This window comes from Papio anubis, chromosome 19 (genome assembly GCF_008728515.1).
Source record: "Papio anubis isolate 15944 chromosome 19, Panubis1.0, whole genome shotgun sequence".
Taxonomy (NCBI): domain Eukaryota; kingdom Metazoa; phylum Chordata; class Mammalia; order Primates; family Cercopithecidae; genus Papio; species Papio anubis.
This window is the reverse complement of record NC_044994.1, coordinates 52,656,019-52,681,269: the sequence shown is the minus strand read 5'-3', so window position 1 is coordinate 52,681,269 and position 25,251 is coordinate 52,656,019.

Genomic DNA, 25,251 nt, shown 5'->3' with positions numbered 1-25,251 from the left:
AACGTTTGACATGTACTCATTCTCTATCTCTAGGAGAGTAATGATTTTTTATTTAACTTTGTGAAAATTGTATTTGACAGTTCTGTTACCATTGCTTTGAGATAAATTCACTAGCCTAAATATGTGACCGAATGTCATGGATTTAGTATATTCATTCATTCACCCACATGACATGTATTTATTAAGAGCTTACTGTGTCACTGCCTTAAGCAATGAACCAAACAGAAGGCCTTACACTCATGTAACTTGCAGTCCAATGAAAGAAAGAAAATACACAAAATTTTAAAAACACGAATCCTGTGAGAAGAAACCAGAAAAATTATCATTTCCCTTTTGCTCCACATGGATCATAATAAATCTTAAGCCCAGGTTCATAAGCCGAAAACAGAATGACATCAAAATGGAACTTCACAGAGAAAAGTGACAGGCATCACAAACCTGCAAAAGCATCTAACTGTGCCAGGTGGCCTTACTGCTAATAAAAATCAAATAACTCAAATCACTGAAGATTTGAAAGTGAAAGCTATAATTATCAGGGCTTCTTACGGTTGAGAGAAATTAACTGCTGAGCAGGTGATTGAAAGCTAAATGAAACAATTTATTTGTGAAATAAATGATAAAATAACCTTATTGAGATAACAAAAAGTTCAATTCTTGAGATACTGGAACTTGGTCCCACAAATAAAAATTTTGAAACACCCCTCAAACCTAGAAGCCACTACATTAATTTTAACAGTTAATTTGAATAAATTAGATGCCATGATGAAAACGTTGAGCTGTTTTTCTATATAAAGAAAATGGAAAAGAGGTTTAAAAAAAAGGCTACAAATATAATTACATTAAAGCTTTCATAAATAGTTGAAAGATGTTAATGAATCTACACTATTAATAGTTAGGCTTGTTATAATAATAGGAATACTTAAATAAATCAGTGAGTATAACAATCCAAAACCAGTTCTTTGAATATAAGAAAATTTAAAGGCCGGGCGCGGTGGCTCAAGCCTGTAATCCCAGCACTTTGGGAGGCCGAGACGGGCGGATCACGAGGTGAGGAGATCGAGACCATCCTGGCTAACACTGTGAAACCCCGTCTCTACTAAAAAATACAAAAAACTAGCCGGGCGAGGTGGCGGGCGCCTGTAGTCCCAGCTACTCGGGAGGCTGAGACAGGAGAATGGCGTAAACCCGGGAGGCGGAGCTTGCAGTGAGCTGAGATCCGGCCACTGCACTCCAGCCTGGGCGACAGAGCGAGACTCCGCCTCAAAAAAAAAAAAAAAAAAAGAAAAGAAAATTTAGTTTAGATAAAGTGTGACCTTTCAAATCAGTGTGGAAAAATATATAATAGGGCTAATAGCTTATCCAAAATAAAAAAGAAAGATCTTCACCTCATATAACAGCCCCAAAATATTTCAAATAATTTTTTAAACTACACAGAAAAGTAAATGCCCTAAGGGAGAAATAAATATGGAAATTTTTGAGGAGAGACTGGGATGCTGCAAAGCATGGCATAAAAACCATGGGTCGTAAAAAGAAATACAGATTTGGATTTATAAATTAAAAAAGTTAAAAGATAAGTCAGAAATTAGGAGAAAATATTTTAATGTATTATATAATAGAATTAATATCCAAAGTAACATATCTATATATTAAAAGAAATTTAGAGGGAAAAAAGTAAACTATACAATGGAAAGTATGCAAAGGATCTAAATTAGCAAATCATAGAAAATATGACTGATGTAAACCATAAAATGATGTTCAAACTCTGACAAGAAAAGCAAGTTAAAAATAATTATGTCAAAAAGGCAAGGTGCACTCCTGACTTGGGAATCCTGAAGTATGGCCCAAGAGGCTGGACTTGAGAGGTCTAGGAATCCGGTCACAGGTGCTAGAGGCTAAGATTCAAACATGAACTATTACAAGTTTGTATCCGTCCTACTTTCCCTGGCCATCAGCATTTTCAGCTGGTGCAACCTGCTCTCCATGGAGACAGCCAAAATCAGCCTCCCTCTGTAATCCCTGAGTCCAGTGGATTAGCCCTGAAATTCACTCGTGGCCTTGCTGAATGATGTGGTCATGGCTGTAGTTGATATAGCTAGCATAGCTCTGATGTCTTTGTAAAATTCGGGTAATATTAAATTTGACTACCTTGATCCTAGACATCCTTAACATCTTGACACTGTAACACATTAGGTTGTCCAGGGCCTGAAGCTTATACCTCACCATGGATTCCCATGACAGCATGGGGCAAGGGAGTCCTCAAGACCCAAGGCAAAGAGTGGGAAGGGACTGAAGAGATATGGAAGAGACTGTGGAGATGTGGAAGAGCTCCCCTCAACCCTACTGCAGACCCGGACCAAAGTCAAAGCATGAACAGTGCATAGGAGCATGAAGCGGTCCCCACCCCACCATGAGAAGGTTCAAATTCCCTCAACAAGTATTTACTGAGTGTCTCCCTTGGGTCAGGCATTCTTCTAAGCATTGGAGAACACCAGTGAGCAAGAAAGAATTTCTGACCTTGGGAGCTGACATTCTATTAAGAAGACAGACAAAACACTCATGTTCTATAGAAATATTTTACAGCTTGAGCTTTGTGGTGATTACGCGTGTGTGTGTTTATGCAAAAGATTCATTGAGCTCTCCGTTAAGATTTGTGCATTTCAGCAAAGTCTCAGGATACAAAATCAATGTGCAAAAATGACAAGCATTCCTATACACCAATAACAGACAGAGAGACAAATCATGAGTGAACTCCATTCACAATTGCTTCAAAGAGAATAAAATACCTAGGAATACAACTTACAAGGGATGTGAAGGACCTCTTCAAGGAGAATTACAAACCACTGCTCAATGACATAAAAGAGGACACAAACATATGGAAGAACATTCCATGCTCATGGATAGGAAGAATCAATATTGTGAAAAAGGTCATACTGCCCAAGGTAATTTATAGATTCGATGCCATCTCCATCAAGCTACAAATGATTTTCTTCACAGAATTGGAAAAAACTACTTTAAAGTTCATATGGAACCAAAAAAGGGCCTGCATTGACAAGACAATCCAAAACCAAATGAACAAAGCTGGAGGCATCATGCTATCTGACTTCAAACTATATTACAAGGCTACAGTAACCAAAACAGCATGATACTGGTACCAAAACAGAGATATAGACTAATGGAACAGAACAGACCCCTCAGAAATAATGCCACACATCTACAACCATCTGATCTTTGACAAACCTGACAAAAACAAGAAATGGGGAAAGGATTCCCTATTTAATAAATGGTGCTGGGAAAACTGGCTAGCCATATGTAGAAAGCTGAAACTGGATCCCTTCCTTATACCTTATACAAAAAATAATTCAAGATGGATTAAAGACTTAAATGTTAGACCTAAAACCATAAAAACCCTAGAAGAAAACCTAGGCAATACCATTCAGGACATAGGCATGGGCAAGGGTTTCATGTCTAAAACACCAAAAGCAATGGCAACAAAACCCAAAATTGACAAGTGAGATCTAATTAAACTAAAGAGCTTCTGCACAGCAAAAGAAACTACCATCAGAGAGAACAGGCAACCTACAGAATGGGAAAAAAAAATTTTGCAATCTACTCATCTGACAAAGGGCTAATATCCAGAATCTACAAAGAACTTAAACAAATTTACAAGAAAAAAGCAAGCAATCCCATCAAAAAGTGGGCGAAGGATATGAACAGACATTTCTCAAAGGAAGACATTTATGCGGCCAACAGACACATGAAAAAATGCTCATCATCACCGGCCATCAGAGAAATGCAAATCAAAACGACAATGAGATACCATCTCACACCAGTTAGAATGGCGATCATTAAAAAGTCAGGAAACAACAGGTGCTGGAGAGGATATGGAGAAATAGGAACACTTTTACACTGTGGTGTGACTGTAAACTAGTTCAACCATTGTGGAAGACAGTGTGGCGATTCCTCACCATTTGACCCAGCCATCCATTACTGGGTATAAACCCAAAGGATTGTAAATCAAACTTCTACAAAGGCACATGCACACATATGTTTATTGTGGCACTATTCACAATAGCAAAGACTTGGAACCAACCCAAATGTCCATCAATGATAGACTGGATTAAGAAAATGTGGCACATATACATGATGGAATACTATGCAGCCATAAAAAAGGATGAGTTTGTGTCCTTTGCAGGGACATGGATGAAGTTGGAAACCATCATTCTGAGCAAACTATCTCAAGGGCAGAAAACAAACACCACATGTTCTCACTCACAGGTGGGAATTGAACAATGAGATCACTTGGACACAGGTTGGGGAACACCGCACACCCTGGCCTGTTGTGGGGTGGGGGAAGAGGGGAGGGATAGCATTAGGAGATATGCCTAATGTAAATGACAAGTCAGTGGGTGCAGCACACCAACATGGCACATGTATACATATGTAACAAACCTACACATTGTGCACATGTACCCTAGAACTTAAAGTATAATTTTTTAAAAAGTAATAAAAAATAAAGATTTGTGCATTTTACTTTAAGTGATACTTTGACTAAAAAGCAAAATAAAAAATTATTTTTATTATATGTATTTTTCACCTATTAAAAAGACTGTTAGTCTCTAGTGATGGTAAGCATCTGAGCAAGAGAGTCATCCTAGACAACTGGCAATAATGAATAGGGCACCACTCCTTTTTTGAAGGGTAGTTTGATAATATTGTCAAAACTCAGAGTCTGACCTAGTCACTTTATTTATATGAAATTGTATTACTTGTGCACCAAAGCCAAAGATTAAAAAAAGCTTATTGTAACAATGTTTGTAGTAGCTAAACGTTGGAGGAGGTGAGAAGCTAACAGTTTTCAACAAGGAAATTGTAAATTTTTTGGATCCAGAGATCAGAAATTAGATTTAGCATTCATTCAATACTGATTGAATGCATATTTATTGAGTAGCTTTCAATATTTATTGAGTAGTTTTACTGTGTGTTGAAAACTATGCCAAGTATTAAAAACAGAATCACTAAGTATTAAGCTATAAACATGCCATGAAAGTTTCTTTAAGGCAAACAGAAGAAGAGTATTACGGAATGATCTGAATTTTAGGGAGAAATAAAAAAATAGAGTATGCCTCTATGTCCCTATGCCTAAGAAAACCACTGTATATCTAGAAGAAAAGGCTTTGAATATACTGTCCTGCTGGACCCTTATTGACTTCTATAGGGATGGTGCCTTGTTCAAGAGGCCAAAGAAGAGACCTGGAGCCAGCAATTGAGACAGAGGGTTTATTGAGGGGACTTACATATAGGGCAGCACAGTGGTGGTGGGCTGGACAGAGAAACCACTACCATTTATAAAAAGCATGCAGTTTACATAGCATCTTCTCTTAACTCTCTCCTCCTAGCAGTCTCCACCTGGCCACCTTTATTTAACCCAAAACATAGGGCCTTGATTCCCTATATGGTGTGTGTCCCACAGGATGGGCCAGGAGTTCAAATGTTCCTTTTAGATAAGCAATGAATCTCCTGGTGGCCACTCCCAGATTCCTTAGCTCAGAACTCCGAACACACATTCTTCTTAGACTATAGAGTCATTCTCAGGGTATGCTTAAGTTATTGCTGTCAGGTGCATCTGCCATTCAGATACATACCAGTTGTTAGCCGTGACATTCTTTAAAGAATAATAATTGAGGAAAGACTTTCACTTTTTAAATTTATACTTTTCTGTAATTTTATTTTTTAACTTTATGTAAATAATTTTAGGACTATATTTGTAAAACTAAAATTAATGTCAATTTGTAAGTTATCTTGTAATTCATTTGTAAGTTATCAAAAAACTTAGTCTAAGCACATTTCATCCAATTCATATCGATAACAAACCTAAAAAACTGATGACATTAAAGCATGTTCTGTGTTGATGTGTGTTAACACAGAATTTTTTAAATTATGTAATATAAATACCATGGTAGTGAATGCAGACTACTTTATTAATACAGTGAAAAACAGGTATTGATTTCTTTCTTATATGCTATTTACTGAGGTAAGCTCTGCTCAAATGAAAAATTCTTACTCCTGAAGCGGTTTACAGTCTAAGGGGTTGGTTACATCAAAATAATTACAATAAAAAGATAACTGTTCATAAGTATGTGTGAAGGGCTTCAACACCAAATAATGACTGTAAGGAGACTGTAAATCAAAACCTGGAACATTTAGCTGAATTGTTGTCCAGGGACCAATAGAATTGGCATTACCTGGAGGTTTGTTAGAAATGCAAAAACCTCAGGCTTCAGGCCAGACCCACCATCAGGACATACATTCTAGCGAGATTCCCAAGAGATTCATATGCTCATTAAAATTTGAGAACCACTGTTCTGTGTGAAATTAGTTTCTGATTTTAAAAAAACATTCTCCTTTGACCTGCTGTTTAAAATGTGGTTACTCACTGAATGGTGAATATCCTAAAGTGATGAGTGTGAATGTAACATTGGATAGGAAAAGCAACTACTGAAGAGTCTACATTACTTGTTGGAGCCAATAAATGTTTAAATGTATTTGCCACGCAAGTTAGAATATCCCTATCAATCTTTATGATTTTTACATTACAATTAACATAAAGTGAGAAATGATTTTTTTCTGGATTTTAAGGAAGTTCTTTAAACATCCTATGTCTCAGCATTTGCTGACCCATTTTTACAGAATGTCTGCAAGCTTGAACTGCTGCCTCTAAATAATTTTCATTATGAATTTAATAAAAAAAATGAAAGTAACAGGGTTAAGGGAGAAATACCCCTGGAGCAGGAATTATACTATCAAAGAAGTTTATTTTTGCAAGTCCCCTTGGCCAGGAGCCTTTTCAGTCAAGGAAATCACCCATAATTAATATGGATTAATTGGCAACATGGCATAACAAAACATGTGACCTTTGTTTGAATTACTCCATTGTTTGTTTTGTTTTTAGTTTTTTTTTAATAATTAATTTTTTTTTAAGTTCCAGAGTACATGGGCAGAATGTGCAGGTTTGTCACATGGGTAAATGTGTGATTTAGAACTTGAAATACCATTTTTTTAATTAAGGGAAATGTTATCAAAAAGCCTTTATGTACTACTATGCTAGAAAATTTGTTAACGTTACTCTAACTTAAATATCTAATTGCTCTTAATAAATAATTATGAGATTTTTTTCCATCTCAAAGAAAAGCCATATTATTTGGGACATTTAAGAGACAAATACATGAATATTGATGACTTTATGAAAAACAAAAGTATCCTTACTTATGTTTGTGCATAATTAAGACAGTTTACCAAACCTCATAATGGATTTCAAACAGCAGTCACATACACTCACAGAAATTGAGTAACAACTGCTTGCATTATTAGCCAATAAAGATAGAATGCCTTAATATAACTGTGTAGCCTGAGCGAATGAAAGAATAAAGCCCTAGGCTCAGCACTCTTCAGACTGTTAAAAATCTTAACTAAAGAATGTTAAAAAAAAAAAAAAAATGTTCAAATCTTACACCACATTTCAAGAAAAACCTTGGTAAACCTAAATGACACCCAGAATGAAGAAGAATTCAGAAATTTCATCATATGAAAAGCCACCTACAGAAACTGGAAATGTTCAGCTTAGAAAATGCAGTATATATATAGTGAATGATAGATTCCTCATATATTCAAAGGATTAGCTTTGGGAAAAATTGAACCAAACTTAATTCTGTTAAATGTGAGACAGCAGAATTGCAATGAATCAGTAAAAAGCTGTAGGAAGACAGATCTTAGTTAAATGTAAGCGTCTTCGAACAATAGAAAACTTTATAAACAAGTTATTAAATAAAAACCATAAATTAGATTATTGCAATCTTTGAAAGGTCATATACTTACCAAGGTCTACTTGAAAAAGAATGAATCCCTTGTGTGGGGGAGGAGAATTATACCAAAAGATACTTGGTGAGGACTGGATGCTGGGTAGAACATCAGATATTCCCTTCCAGCCCTGAGTCTCTCCAATACCTAAGCAGGATCACACTAAGGGGTAGGGTTACTGAGTGCAGAAACCACAGAAGGCATGATGGTTGCACACACAAATCCAGTGTAGCATGCACAGATGAAAGAAAACCATTTACCAGCAGTATGTCTAAGAAATCATAGAATCTAAAATACTACTTCTCAAAAAGACTTTTCCCAAAATCTAAAGTCCCCATGCAAAAAGAGTTGAAAAATGGATATCCTTTAAAGAAAAAATGACTTGGACTAATTTATCTTTATGAATCCAGAAAATGTTTTTTGCTAATTAATTAAGCCAATTCAGATGCTATAGTTCATCGTAAAGGAAAGAAAAAAAGTAAATGTTAAGCTTAAGAAGATTCTGGGAATTTATTACAAATTGGCTTTTCCTTTTATAAACAAGGTGAAATTTAAGTACTGTCTTAAAATTTAAAAATACTGAAATTCACTGACAATAGCTACAAATACCTATCAACTGTCTGTTAATAAGTTACCATTTATTGAGAATTTGTGTGCTAAGCCAATGCCAGGCATTAACACCAATTGTTTTTAACTCAAGAAATCAGTTGCCTGTTGTAAATGAGAAACCAGAGATTTAGGTAGCCTATTTGCTAATGAGGAAAGCTATACGTCTTGCTAATAGCCACACAGATAACTGGCACTAATACATTAGTTTTGTTATTTATACAAAAGTATATGCATACGTATGATAATGACTAATATTAATTTTTAAAAGCTTAACATTTTAGTTCTAATAACAAATGATTAATGTGGCAATACAATCAAAGATAATAACTTGTTTCATCTGCTGCTTATCATTTCTTTTTCCAACATTAACTTCTATCCTGTTGAATCAACATACAAACATTAAGGTCCATTTTAATGTTAGTTTGCCCAATAATAGCTATTTTAAATCCTGCTAGAAACAATATCTGTGCACTTGAATAAGTGTGCTTATGTGTTTGCACTACATACAACAGAAAAAGTTCATTTCAAATACAATATTGTGTGAAGAAAATAGGGAAATTAAAATTGTTTGGTTATATAATAAAATTGCATTGTTTTATTTATTCTGTGGAATGAAAATTAAGATATTTCATGTCTATTTTAACCGCTTGTTTTAGGAAATTAGGAAATTACATATATATAAGTGAAATTTTACTTGTAAGATTTTTCTTCGATTTGTTCCTTCTGTGTGCAGCATCCACATAAATTTCCACAGAGACAATTGGCTTGAAATTTTAAACACTTGTTTTCTTTCATAGGATTTTAAATATTAAAGAATTTGCAAATTTAAGCCAAGCATATGTTTTTTAAATGAGAAAATTGAGACTTAGAAGGTTTGTGATTTGAAAAATACAAAATATTCCTATCCAAAAGAAGCTTACAAAATTATTATTTTGGCTAAGATTTACTGTTTCTTCTTCCATATAACACATATGTCTTACACACTTTGGATACTAAAATTTTTGAGATTTTAATTTTTGATACATAATATTTGTACATATTTATGGGGTACTTGTGATATTTGGTTACATTAATAGAACGTATAATGATCAAGTCAGGGTATTGGTGTATCCATCACCTCAAGTATTTATCACTTCTGTATGTTGGGAACATTTCAAGTCTTCTCTTCTAGCTAATTTGAAATACACAATACATTGTTATTAACTACAGTCACCCCACTCTGCCATATACCATTAGAACTTATTCCTTCTATCTAACTGCACGTTTGTAGCCATTAACCAGTCTCTCTTCATGGCGGGGCCCCACCCCACCACTCACCCCACATCCATCCCAGACTCGGTTATCTAAATTCTACTCTCAACCTTCATGAAATCAACTCTTTAAATTTCCACATATGGTAAAAACATGAGATATTTGTCTTTCTGTGCGTGACTTAATTTAACATGATACTTCAATTTCATTCATTTTGCTCTAAATGACACAATTGCATTCTTTTCTATGGTCGAATAGTATGCCATCATGTATATATATTACATTTTCTTTGTCCATTTGTTCATTGAGGGATACTTACGTTGACTCCATATCTTTGCTATTGTGAATAGTGCTACAATAAACACAGGAAGGCAGTATATCCCTTTGATATACTGATTTCATTTCTGAGAAATTTCTATACTGTTTTTCATAGTAGCTGTGATAATTTACACTCCCACCAAAAGCGCATGAGTTCCCTTCTCTCCACATCCTGAATAGTATCAGTTACTTTTTGACTTTTTAATAATAGCCATTCTAGCTAAGGTAAAATTATATCTCATTGTGATTATGATTTCCATTTCCCTGATAATTAATAATGTTGAGCATTTTTTCATATACCCATTGGCCATTTGTATGTCCTCTTTTGAGAAATGTTTGTTCATGTCCTTTGCCCACTTTTTAAAGTGATTATTTTTCCTGTTGAGTTGTTTGAGTTCCTTGTATATTCTGGATATTAGTCCCTTGTTGAATAGTTCACAAATATTTTCTCCAATTCAACATGTTGTCTCTTCACCCTTTTGATAGTTTCCTTTGTTGTGCAGAAGCTCTTTGGTTTTGTATGGTTCCACTTGTCTACTTTTGTTTTTGTTACCTGTGCTTTTGAGGTATTAACCATAAAATTTTTGCCTAGATCAATGTCTTGAAATGTTTTCTCTGTTTTCTTCTAATGATTTTATGAGTTTGAGTCTTATGTTTAAGTCTTTAATCCATCTTGAGTTGATTTTTGTGTGTGGTGAGAGATAATGATCCAGTTTCATTCTTCTGCATATGAATATCCAGTTTCCCCAGCACCATTTATTGAACAGGGATTCCTTTCCCTGATGTATGTTCTAGAAATCTATGTCAAAAAATCAACTATAAATACATATATTTATTTCTGGAGTGTCTCTGTTCCATTGGTTTATGTGTCTTTTTTTATACCAGTACCATGCTATTTTGGTTACTATGGCCTTGTAATATATTTTGAAGTTAGGTAGTGTGATGTCTCCAGCTTTGTTCTCTTTGCTCAGGATTGCTTTGGTTATTTGGGCTCCATTTTAATTCCATATGAACTTTAGGATTGTGTTTCTATTTTTGTGGGAAAAAAAAATGACATTGGAAATTTGATAGAGATTGCATTGAATCTGTAGATCGCTTTGGGTAATATAATCATTTTAAGCACATTAATTTTCCAATCAAAGAGCATGGGATGTCTTTACATTTCTTTGTGTCCTCTTTAATTTCCTTCACCAGTGTTTTGTAGTTTTTTTAAAGGTCTTTCACCCCCTTGGTTAAATTTATTCTTATGGTTTTTTTTGTTTGTTTTTATAGCTATCATAAGTGAGATATATTTCTTGTTTTCTTTCTCATCTAGTTCATTATTTGTGTGTAGAAATGCTGCCAATTTTTGTATGTTGATTTTATTATCTCCAACTTTACTGAAGTTATGTATCAGATATAAGAGATTTTGGTGGAATCTTTAGGTTTTTCCTAGATACAAGATCATGTCATCTGCAAAAAAGGGCAATTTGACTTCTTCTTTTGCAATTTGAATGCCTTTTATTTTTTTTTCTCTTGCCTGATTGCTCTGGCTAGAACTTTCAGTGCTATGTTGAATAGGAGTGGTAAAAGTGGGCATCCTTGTTTTGTTCCAGTTCTTAGAGGAAAGTCTTTCAGCTTTTCCCCATTCAGTATGATGTTAGCTGTTGGTTTGTCATAAATGGACTTTACTATCCTGAGGTTTGTTCCTACTATGCCAAATTTGTTAAAAGTTCTTATAAGGAAGGGATATTAAATTTTACCAAGTGCTTTTTCTGCATCTATTGAGATGATCACATGTGTTTTGTTCTTTATTCTGTCGATATGGTGATTAACATTTATTGTTTTGTATATTGAACCATCCTTGTATCCCTGGGATAAATCCCACTTGATCATGGTGTATTATCTTTTTGATATGCTGTTGGATTCCATTTGCTAGAATTTTGTTGAGAACTTTTGCATCGATGTTCATCAGGTGTTGGCCTGTAGATGTTTTTGTTGTTGTTGCATACTTGTCTAGTTTTGGTGTCAGGGTAAGACTGGCCTCATAACATGAGTTAGGAATAATTTCCTCCTAATCAATATTTTGAAAAACTTTGAGGAGAATTGTGGTGTTAGCTCTTCTTTGTAAGTTTAGTAGAATTTGTCAGTGAAGCCATGCAGTCCTGGACTTTTCTTTGTTGGGAGATTTATCACTGATTCCATCTCATTGCTCATTATTGATCTGTTCATGTTTTCTATTTCTTCCAGATTCAATCTTGGTAGGTTGTATGTGAGTGGGACTGTATCTATTTCTTCTTGATTTTCCAGATTGTTAGCATATAGTTGTTCGTAATAGTCTCTGATGATCTTTTGTATTTCTGTGGTATCAGCTGTAATATCTTCTTTTTTATTTCTGATTTTATTTATTTGGGTCTTCCTTCTTTTTTTCTTGGTTGATCTAGCTAGCGATTTATCAATTTTGTTTATCTTTTAAGAAAAACAACTTTTCATTTTGTTGTTCCTTTGTACTTTGTAGCCTGAATTTCATTTAGTTCTGCTCTGATGTTTACTACTTCTTTCCTTCTATAATTTGGAGTTTTGTTTGTTCTTCATATTTTAGTTTCTTTAGTTGTATTGTTAGATTGCCTATTTGAAATCTTTCCACTTTTTTGAGGTAGGCATTTATTGCTATAAACTTCCCTCTTAGCACTGCTTTTGCTGTATCCCACAGGTTTTAGTATATTGTGTTTTGATTTTCATTTGTTCTAAGAAATTTTTTTGTTATCTCTTTAATTTCTTCATTGACCCAATGGCCATTCAGGAGAATGTTGTTTAATTTCTATGCAGTTTCCAATGTTTCTCTTGTTACCAGTTTCTAGTTTCATTCCATTGTGGTCTGAGTAGATACCTGATATGATTTCAATTTTTTTTAATTTGTTGAGACTTTTTTGTGGCCTATAATATAGTATATCCTGGAGAACATTCCTTGTGCTCATGAGAAGAGTGTATATTCTGCAGCTGTTGGACAAAATGTTCTGTAGATATCGGTTAGGTCCATTTGATCTAAAGTACAGTTTAAATCCAATGTTTCTTTGTTAATTGTTTGTCTAGATGATCTGTCTAATGCTAAAAGTCGGTTGTTGAAGTCCCCAACTCTTATTCTATTGAAGTATATCTCTCCCTTTAGATTTAATAATATTTGCCTTATATATCTGGGTGATCTGGTGTTGGGTGCAACTGTGTTTAGAATTGTTATATCCTCTTGCTAAATTGGTCCCTTCATCATTGTATACTGATCATTTCTGTCTTTTTTTTACTGTTTTTGACTTAAAATCTGTTTTGTCTATAGAAGTATAGCTATTCCTGCACAATTTTGGTTTCCATTTGCATAGCATATCTTCTTCCATCCTTTACCTCTAGTCTATATGAGTCTATATATGAGAGGAGTTTCTTGTAGTTGAGTCATTTTTAAATACATTCACCTATTTTATATCTTTTAAGTGGTAAGTTTAATTTGTATACATTCAATCTGCAATATGTGAGGGCTTATTCATGTCTTTTTGTTAGTTGACTTATGATTGCTTGTATGTATTTGTTCCTTTCTTTCTTTCTTATCCTTTACCATTGTTGTTTGGTAGTTTCTGTAGTGGTAACATTTGAGTCCTTTCTCTTCCTTATTTGTGTGTTGGCTCTACCAGTGGGTTTTATACTCTCATGTGTTTTCCTGATGGTAAACATCCCTTTGCTTCAGGTATAGGACTTGTTAAGCATTTTTGGGGGGTTAGCCTACTAATGATGAACTTCCTTAGCTTTTGTTTGTGTGTCAAAGACTTTATTTCTCCTTTATTAACGAAGGATAACTTTGCTGGTTATGGTATCCTTGACTGGCAGTTGTTTCCTTTCAGCACTTTGAATATATCTTCTTATTCTCTCTTGGGAAGTAAGGTTTCTGCTGAGAAACTTGCTTTTAGTCTGATGAGGGTTCTCATAAGTAATTAGATGCTTTTCTCTTACTGTTTCTAGAATTCTGTCTTTGTCTTTGACTTTTAGCAGTTTGACGCTAGTGTGCCATGGAGAAGGCCTTTTTAGGTTGTGTCTATTTGGGGATAACCAGGCTTCCTGTGTCTGGATGTCTAAATCTCTTGATAGACTTGGGAAGTTTTCAGCTATTATTTTGTTAAATTGGTTTTCTATCCCTTTGCTCTTCTCTTCACCTTCTGGGTCACTGAAAATTCAAATATAATCATTGTTATTATGTCCCACATGTGACGTATACTTTGTTCATTCTTTTTTATTTTTGCCTGGGTTCTTTCAAAAGATCTGTCTTCAAGTTCTGAAATTCCTTATTCTGCTTGATATAGTATACTGTTGACTGGCCTATTTTTCATTTTATTTAATAAATTCTTCAGTTTTAGGATTTCTGTTTGGTTCTTTCTTAGGATATCTATCTTTTTTGGTAAATTTATCATTCATATCCTCACTCCGTGTCTGACTTCTTTGTATTGTTTATTTGTGCTCTCTTATATCTCACTGAGCTTCTTTACTATTGTTGTTTTTATTTTTTTCTGGCATTTATAAATTTCTTTTTCACTGGAGTCAGTTGCTGGAGAATTATTACATTTCCTTGCAGGTATCATATTTTCTTGTTTTTCATGTTTCTTGTGTGCTTATGTTTATATAAGTACATCTGGTATAACAGTTGCTTCTTCCATTTTTTTGAATTTGTTTCACATGGGACATCATTTTTCTGAAGATACAGCTATGGTGTTATTTAGATGGGGCACTTCTATCTGTTTTGGGTGCACATAGTAGTGTAGTCTCTGTATAATTTATTTGGTTGTAAGCAACATCAGTAATATCTGTGATTTCTTTGGTGGCTTAGGATGTAGTTGTTAGTGGAGGCTGTGATGAAGTTTGGCTGGGCATGAGGGTGCCGTGTGGGCCAGTCTTCTCAGTATTGGAAGCAGTAGGCCAAACATGCCTTTCCTTGGGCCCCACAGTGGCACATGCTGGCACCAGTGTTTACGGGTTCAGGTGGATCAATTCTTGGGCCTCCAGGCAACTTGCTTGGGTGCTGGCAGTGGCAAGGTTTGTCCAAGTGAGCAGATGGGTTCGTAGACCCTTGGGAAGTGGACATGGTATAGACGATGGCAGTATCACTGAGAGGGCAACCCTCTGGCTCCCAAGTGGTTAATGCTGATGTTGGCAGTGTCTATGGGCTGGATGGGCCAGTCCTGTGCCCACAGGTGGTGTGTGCTGGTGGGTGCCAGCTGTGATCATAGTGGCAGGCTGAGCAGAGCCATCCCCAGGCACCTGCGAGGAGTGCTCAGGTGGCAATGGTAGCAGAGAGGGCAATCTGCAGGTCCCTGGATGGCAGGTTCAGGCACTGAGATGGGGAGGGAGGCAAAGCCAGGCCAGGCAGGCCTCTCCTTGGGTCACCTCATGGTGCATTTCAGTGCTGGCTGTGGTGGGCAGAGGTCCCAGGCCCCTAATAGAGTGCTTGAGTGGGGGTGGCAGTGGCAGCAATGGGTGAGGGGAGGTTTCCCTCAGTACACGTGCAAGTGCATAGCTGCCCTGCTGCTGGTGAAGGTGCTGTTGTTGCCAGTGGCTAGTGTTTCTGCCCTGGGGCAGCAGCCAGCAGCAGGAGTGATGACTGTGAGTAGCAGGGCTTGCTCTCAGGGAGTGTGAAAAGGCGCAGCAGTCCCACTTCTGGGGGCAATGGGGTGACATTCAGTGGCTCTGTTTCAGTCCCAGTGGCAGTAGCCAGCAGCAGCTATGAGTGAGGGATGTCATTGGAGCTCCAGGGATATGGAGATGCAGGGGCTATTGGGCCCCAGGGCAGGACACAGTCTTTTGGGGCTTGGCTCTCAACACGGTGCCATGCTGTAGCTGCTTGGTCTCAAGGGTAGGGGTGAGAACCAACTTGGGTTCTCTGTCTGCAGCAATGCTTTTGTGTCATCTCCAGGCAGCTCCTTATGTTGGTCTCAGAGCCTGCAAGGGTCAAGGGACTTTCCTGTAGCTAGGATTGCAGGAGTCTGTGCTGGGGGTGTACACAGCTCGTGACCTCTCACTTACTTTCTCCCCACACTGGAGAACCTCTCCAGGCTCCCAGCCAATCCCAGACAACCAGGCTTCCTTGCTTCTCTCCCCTTTCTTGCCTTAGGTGTTTCCTGTCACTTCTCTGTTGAACTCCAATTTCATCTCTCAGATGATATATTCAAAGTGCTATTTTACTTGCTATTTTGGTTCTTCTTTGTGGAGGAGGCAAGTACCAGATCCCTCTATTCACCTATCTTGAAGCCCCCTATAATTGTTATATATTTTATTGGTTTTCTTTTATTTATTTATGTATTTATTTCATTATACTTTAAGTTCTATGGTTCATGTGCACAATGTGCAGGTTTGTTACGTATGTATACATGCGCCATGTTGGTGAACTGCACCCATGAACTCGTCATTTACATTAGGTATATCTCCTAATGATATCCCTCCCCCCTACCACCACCCCACGACAGGCCCTGGTGTGTGATGTTCCCCACCCTGTGTCCAAGTGTTCTCATTGTTCAATTCTCACCTATGAGTGAGAACATGCAGTGTTTGGTTTTCTGTCCTTTCGATAGTTTGCTCAGAATGATGGTTTCCAGCTTCATCCATGTCCCTACAAAGGACATGAACTCATCCTTTCTATGGCTGCATAGTATTCCATGGTGTATATGTGCCACATTTCCTTAATTCAGTCTATCACTGATGGATGTTTGGGTTGGTTCCAAGTCTTTGCTATTGTGAATAGTGCCGCAATAAACATACGTGTGCATTTGTCTTTATAGTAGCATGCTTTATAATCCTTTGGGTATATACCCAGTAATGGGATGGCTGGGTCAAATGGCATTTCTAGTTCTAGATCCTTGAGGAATCACCACACTCTCTTCCACAATGGTTGAACTAGTTTACAGTTCCACCAACAGTGTAAAAGTGTTGGTATTTCTCCACATCCTCTCCAGCACCTATTGTTTCCTGACTCTTTAATGATTGCCATTCTAACTGGTGTGAGATGGTATCTCATTGTGGTTTTGATTTGCATTTCTCTGATGGCCAGTGATGATGAGCATTTCTTCATGTGTCTGTTGGCTGCATAAATGTCTTCTTTTGAGAAGTATCTGTTCATATCCTTCGCCCACTTTTTGATGGGGTTGCTTGCTTTTTTCTTGTAAATTTGTTTCAGTTCTTTGTAGATTCTGAATATTAACCCTTCATCAGATGAGTAGATTGCAAAAATTTTTTCCCATTCTGTAGGTTGCCTGTTCACTCTGACGGTAGTTTCTTTTCCTGTGCAGAAGCTCTTTAGTTTAATTAGATCCCATTTGTCAATTTTGCCTTTTGTTGCCATTGCTTTTGGTGTTTTACACATGAAGTCCTTGCCCATGACTATGTCCTGAATGGTATTGCCTAGGTTTTCTTCTAGGGTTTTTATGGTTTTAGGTCTAACATTTAAGTCTTTAATCCATCTTGAATTAATTTTTGTATAAGGTGTAAGGAAGGGATCCAGTTTCAGCTTTCTACATATGGCTAGCCAGTTTTCCCAGCACCATTTATTAAATAGGGAATCCTTTCCCCATTTCTTGTTTTTGTCAGGTTTGTCAAAGATCAGATGGTTGTAGATGTGTGGTATTATTTTTGAGGACTCTGTTCTGTTCCATTAGTCTATATCTCTGTTTTGGTACCAGTATCATGCTGTCTTGGTTACTGTAGCCTTGTAGTATAGTTTGAAGTCAGATAGCGTGATGCCTCCAGCTTTGTTCTTTTGGCTTAGGATTGTCTTGGCAATGCGGGCTCTTTTTTGGTTCCACATGAACTTTAAAGTAGTTTTTTCCAATTCTGTGAAGAAAGTCATTGGTAGTTTGTTGGGGATGGCATTGAATCTATAAATTACCTTGAGAAGTATGGCCATTTTCACAATATTGATTCTTCCTATCCATGAGCATGGAATGTTCTTCCATTGGTTTGTGTCCTCTTTCATTTCATTGAGCAGTGGTTTGTAGTTCTCCTTGAACAGGTCCTTCACATCCCTTGTAAGCTGGATTCCTAGGTATTTTATTTTCTTTGAAGCAATTGTGAATGGAGTTCACTCATGATTTGGCTCTCTGTCTGTTGTTGGTGTATAGGAATGCTTGTGATTTTTGCGCATTGATTTTCTATCCTGAGACTTTGCTGAAGTTGCTTATCAGCTTAAGGAGATTTTGGGCTGAGACGATGGGGTTTTCTAAATATATAATCATGTCATTTGCAAACTGGGACAATTAGACTTCCTCTTTTCCTAATTGAATAGCTTTTATTTCTTTCTTCTACCTGATTGCCCTGGCCAGAACTTCCAACACTATATTGAATAGGAGTGGTGAGAGAGGGCACTCTGTCTTGTGCCAGTTTTCAAAGGGAATGCTTCCAGTTTTTGCCCGTTCAGTATGATATTGACTGTGGGTTTGTCATAAATAGCTCTTATTATTTTGAGATATGTCTCATCAATACCTAGCTTATTGAGAGTTTTTAGCCTGAAGGGCTGTTGAATTTTGTCAAAGGCCTTTTCTGCATCTATTGAGATAATCATGTGGTTTTTGTCTTTGGTTCTTTTTATATGATGGATTACTTTTATTGATTTGCATATGTTGAACCAGCCTTGCATCCCAGGGATGAAGCCAACTTGATCGTGGTGGATAAGCTTTTTGATGTGCTGCTGGATTCAGTTTGCCAGTATTTTATTAAGGATTTTCACGTCGATGTTCATCAGGGATATTGGTCTAAAATTCTTTTTTGTTGTGTCTCTGCCAGGCTTTGGTATCAGGTTGATGCTAGCCTCATAAAATGAGTTAGGGAGGAAGCCCTGTTTTTCAATTGCTTGGACTAGTTTCAGAAGGAATGGTACCAGCTCCTCTTTGTAACTCTTGTAGAATTTGGCTGTGAATCCATCTGATCCTGGACTTTTTTTGGTTGATAGGCTATTAATTATTGCCTCAATTTCAGAGCCTGCTATTGGTCTATCCAGGGATTCAACTTCTTCCTGGTTTAGTCTTGAGAGGGTGTATATGTCCAGGAATTTATCCATTTCTTCTAGATTTTCTAGCTTATTTTCATAGAGGTGTTTATAGTGTTCTCTGATGGTAGTTTGTATTTCTGTGGGATCAGTGGCGATATCCCCTTTATCATTTTTTATTGCATCTATTTGATTCTTCTCTTTTCTTCTTTATTAGTCCTGCTAGCAGTCTATCAATTTGGTCATCTTTTCAAAAAACCAAATCCTGGATTCATTGATTTTTTGAAGGGTTTTTTATGTCTCTATCTCCTTCAGTTCTGCTCTGATCTTAGTTATTTATTGCCTTCTGCTAGCTTTTGAATGTGTTTGCTCTTGCTTCTCTAGTTCTTTCAATTATGATGTTAGGGTGTCAATTTTAGATCTTTCATGCCTTCTTTTGTGGGCATTTAGTCCTATAAATTTCCCTCTACACACTCCTTTAAATGTGTCCCAGAGATTCTGGTATGTTGTATCTTTGTTCTCTTTGGTTTCAAAGAACATCTTTATTTCTGCCTTCATTTCTTTATGTACCCAGTAGTCATTAAGGAGCAGGTTGTTCAGTTTCCATGTAACTGAGCAGTTTTTAGTGAGTTTCTTAATCCTGAGCTCTAGTTTGATTGCACTGTGGTCTGAGAGACAGTTTGTTACAATTTCTGTTCTTGTACATTTGCTGAGGAGTCCTTTACTTCCAACTATGTGGTCAATTTTGGAATAAGTGCGATGTGGTGCTGAGAAGAATGTATATTCTCTTGATTTGGGGTGGAGAGTTCTGTAGATGTCTATTAGGTCCATTTGGTGCAGAGCTGGGTTCGATTCCTGGATATCCTTGTTAACTTTCTCTCTTGTTGATCTGTCTAATGTTGACAGTGGGGTGTTAAAGTCTCCCATTATTATTGTGTGGGAGTCTAAGTCTCTTTGTAGGTCTCTAAGGACTCATTTTATGAATCTGGGTGTTCCTGTATTGGGTGCATATATATTTAGGATAGTTAGCTGGTCTTGTTGAATTGATCCCTTTACCATTACATAATTGCCTTCTTTGTCTCTTTTGATGTTTGTTGGTTAAAATCTGTTTTGTCAGAGACTAGGATTGCAACCCCTGTTTTTTTTTCTTTTCCATTTGCTTGGTATATCTCCCTCCATCCCTTTATTTTGAGCCTATATGTGTCTCTGCACACGAGATGGGTCTCCTGAATACAGCACACTGATGGGTCTTGACTCTTTATCCAATTTGCCAGCCTGTGTCTTTTAATTGGAGCATTTAACCCATTTACATTTAAGGTTAATATTGTTATGTGTGAATTTGATCCTGTCATTATGATGTTAGCTGGCTTTTTTGCTCGTTTGTTGATGCAGTTTCTTCCTAGCATCAATGTACTTTACAATTTGGCATGTTTTTGCAATGGCTGGTACCGATTGTTCCTTTCCATGTTTAGTGCTTCCTTCAGGAGCTCTTGTAAGGCAGGCCTGGTGGTGACAAAATTGCTCAGCATTTGTTTGTCTGTAAATGATTTTATTTCTCCTTCACTTATGAAGCTTAGTTTGGCTGGATATGAAATTCTGCACTGAAAATTCTTTTCTTTAAGAATGTTGAATGTTGACCCTCACTCTCTTCTGGCTTGTAGAGTTTCTGCTGAGAGATCCACTGTTAGTCTGATGGGCTTCCCTTTGTGGGTAACCCAACCTTTCTCTCTGGCTGCCCTTAACATTTTTTCCTTCATTTCAACTTTGGTGAATCTGACAATTATGTGTCTTGGAGTTGCTCTTCTCAAGGAGTATCTTTGTGGTGTTCTCTGTATTTCCTGAATTTGAATGTTGGCCTGCCTTGCTAGGTTGGGGAAGTTCTCCTGGATAATATCCTAAAGAGTGTTTTTCACCTTGGTTCCATTCTCTCCGTCACTTTCAGGTACACCAATCAGACGTAGATTTGGTCTTTTCACATAGTGCCATACTTCTTGGAGGCTTTGTTCATTTCTTTTGACTCTTTTTTCTCTGAACTTTTCTTCTTGCTTCATTTCATTCATGTGATTTTCAATCACTGATACCCTTCTTGCACTTGATCAAATTGGCTACTGAAGCTTGTGCATGCATCATGTAGTTCTCGTGCCATGGATTTCAGCTCCATCAGGTCATTTAAGGTCTTCTCTACACTGTTTATTCTAGTTAGCCATTCATCTAATCTTTTTTCAAGGTTTTTAACTTCTTTGCAATGGGTTCAAACACCCTCCTTTAGCTCGGAGTAGTTTGTTATTACCGATCGTCTGAAGCCTTCTTCTCTCAACTTGTCAAAGTCATTCTCTGTCCAGCTTTGTTCCATTGCTGGTGAGGAGCTGCGTTCCTTTGTACGAGAAGAGGCACTCTGACTTTTAGAATTTTCAGCTTTTCTGCTCTGGTTTCTCTCCATCTTTGTGGTTTTATCTACCTTTGGTCTTTGAAGATGGTGACATACAGATGGGGTTTTGATGTGCATGTCCTTTCTGTTTGTTAGTTTTCCTTCTAATGGTCAGGACCCTCAGCTGTGGGTCTGTTGGAGTTTGCTGGAAGTTCACTCCAGACCCTGTTTGCCCGGGTATCACCAGCGGAGGCTGCAGAACAGCAAATATTGCACGATGGTAAATGTTGCTGCCTGATCCTTCCTCTGGAAGCTTTGTCTCAGAGGGGCATGTGGCCATATGAGGTGTCAGTAGGCCCCTACTGGGAGATGCCTCCCAGTTAGGCTACTTGGGGGTCAGGGACCTACTTGAGGAGGCATTTTGTCCATTCTCAGATGTCATACTCCATGCTGGGAGAACCACTATTCTCTTCAAAGCTGTCAGGCAGGGACATTTAAGTCTGCAGAGGTTTCTGCTGCCTTTTTTCCAGCTATGCCCTGCACCCCAGAGGTAGAGTCTACAGAGGCAGGCAGGCCTCCTTGAGCTGCAGTGGGCTCCACCCAGTTCGAGCTTCCCAGCCGCTTTGTTTACCTACTCAAGTCTCAGCAATGGTGGATGTCCCACCCCCAGCCTCATTACTGCCTTGCAGTTCAATCTCAGACTGCTGTGCTAGCAGTGAGCAAGGCTCCATCGGTGTGGGACACTCCAAGCCCAGCACGGGATATAATCTCCTGGTGTGCCATTTGCTAAGACCATTGGAAAAGTGCAGTATTAGGGTGGGAGTGTCCCCATTTTCCAGGTACCATCTGTCACAGCTTCCCTTGGCTAGGAAAGGGAATTTCCCGACCCTTTGGGCTTCCTGGGTGAGGCGATGCCTCACCCTGCTTCAGCTCATGCTCCATGGGCTGCACCCACTGTCCAACAAGCCCCAGTGAGATGAACTCAGTACCTCAATTGGAAATGCAGAAATCACCCATCTTCTGCATCGCTCACACTGGGAGCTGCAGACTGGAGCTGTTCCTATTTGGCCATCTTGGAACCTCCTCCTATTTTATTGTGCTTTTTAAAAATGCATTTGAACTGCAGTAGGTCGAATCCATCCACGTGGATCCTGTGGATATGGAGGGCCAAATGTATACATAGAGAGAAAGAGATTTATTATGAGAAATTGACTCAAACAATTATGAAAACTGAGAAGTCCCAAGATCTGCACGGTAAGTTGGAGAGGGAGGAAAGCTGATGTGGGTTCTAATGCAAGCATGAAGGCATGGGAATCAGGAGAGCTGATGGTGAAAGTTCCAGTCTGAAAGCCAGCAGGTTAGTTACCCCAAAAGAGTCAATGTTTCCATTTGAGTTTGAAGGAAGAAAAAGATCAATGTCCCTGCTCAAGGCTGTCAGGCAAGAGGCATTTCCTCTCACTCACTCTTTTTGATCCATTCAGGACTTCAATTTATCGAATGAGGTCCACTCACTTTAGGAAGCGCAATCTACTTTACTCAATCTACCAGATCCAAATGTTTATCTCCTCCAGAAACTTTCTCCCAGACACACCCAGAATAATGTTTAGCCAGACGTCTGGGCACTCTGTGGCCCAGTAAAACTGACACACAAAATCATCCACCACAGGGACTTAAAGGAGAATTGACAGTCACTCTGATTTGGTCCCTCAGGCCCTACCTGGAAAATCAAAATGGTCCTCCATTTATTTTATTAAAACCCTTGATAGTTCTTATGATAGAGAATAGGGAACAAATGCAAATCAGTGAATTTGAAGTTTGTTAATGAAATGTTAATCAATTAACTTGAAGTTTGGAAAGTAACACGTTAAAGTTAATTTCCCAACTTTAACATTTAAAAATAATGGTAGTTTCTAAGGTTAGATTTGACAGTGACAATGAAGACTCATGGGTGAAGTCGTTTTTCCATATTGGAATCCTTGTGTCCTTGTATTTGGGCTAGCACACTGAGTCAACACCCTGAGGAACAAACATTGTTGACCAGCTCACACTGTCTTCATCAAAGAAACCCCCAAGTGGAAAGTGAAAGGCATGTATGCTGAAGAGTATTTGTGGTGCAATATAAATAAATAAATAAATAAATTTCTGAAGCGTTCTTCTAAAGTTTAGTTTATATAACAGAACCAAAATGTTACTGGAAAAAAAAAAACCTGTTGGGCTATGAAAGCAACAACAACAAAGTGTAATATTCAAAGTCCCCATGAGCTTTATTGATATGTTAACTTCTGATATAGTTTGATGTTTGTTCACTCCAAAAATCATGAAAAAATCTCCCATGTTAGAGGTGAGGCCTAGTAGCAGGTATTTGGGTCATGGGGGCAGATCCCTCATGAACGGCTTAGTGCTCTGCTTGAAGTAGTGAGTGAGTTCTTACTCTAAGTTCGTAAAAGGTGTGATCATTTAAAAGCCTGTGGCACCACCCACATCCCCTTGCTCTCTCTCTCACCATGTGGCACACTGGTTCCCCTTTGCCTTCTGCCATGATTGTCAGCTTCCTGAGACCCTTACCAGAAGTAGATGCCAGCACCTTGCTTCATGTACACCCTGAAGGACCATGAGCCAAATAAACCTCTTTTCTATACATATTACCCAGTCCATCGCTTTTATACCTTTTGGCTAAGATCAAGTATAAATTACCCAGTCCAAAGTATTCCTTTACAACAACGCAACAGACTAGCATAATTTCTATGTGCAATATTCAATTAATAGTCTTTCCTTTTTTTAATAAATTGTGAAACTAAAATTAAAAGTGGTGACAGAAATATTTAGAAATAAGCTAACAAAATATATGTTTTAGTCACTTTTTATTCCCATTTCTTATTTTGCTTGTGTTATACTGTCTCTCTTATTAAAATGAATATGCTGTTCATTTCTTGCCAGGTGATGGGAAGAAAATAATTTCCTTTCAACAAAAAAAATATGAAACCCAAGAACTTGTCTGAATATTTTAATAACCAAAATGACAAAAGATTACCTAAAAAAATTTAAATTTTGGAAATAAGCATTATCCTCAAATGTGATCTTGGAAATACAACAAATGTGCTTTTTTCTCCTTTACTAGAGAGAGCAACTGTATAATGCAAAATGAAATTTAGAGTATTTTATGAAGAATTACAATAGCTAATGTTTTTCAGAGGCTCTTTCATGAGAACTACTGTGATAATCTACTTAAATAGCTATCCAATCTTCACAACTACTCTGGAAAATATGTAGGTATTATTATCTTTACATATAGAAAGGAAATTAAGAGAAATTAAGAAAATTTTCAGCTTATCAAACTGTTAACTGGCAAGGCCAGAGTTAAACCTGGTCCATTTGCCTCTAATGTAAATGTTAGTACTATGGTACTATAGGAATATCTAGATTATAAATTTATCAAATATTTGGACTTTATCCTAAAATCATATGCTAAACCTTGAAAATTACACAACTAATTTGTTGTAGAAAAAGCCCATGTGAAGGCAACTGTGCATGAGCAAATATTTAGGGTGACCCTATATTAGTAAGTACATTTGTCCTAAAAACCGTAGGTAATATAAAGTGTTATAATAGAGTCTCCATCCCCAAGGAGAAAACCAATGCAAACATAATTTATAATGAACAGTATGAGTAATAAGTCCTAGAAAACGTAAGTGGTAAGAATATATGAAGAAGAGGAATTAACGTGGTCTGAATTTAACAAGAAAGAGACTTCAGGGTGGAAGAGGGACTTCCCTGTGAATGGACTTACCTTGAATGGCTGCAATGTATGGGGGTCAGATTCAGGGCTTCTTAATCCAGTGTCCACAGGAACACGAGCCAGCTTCAA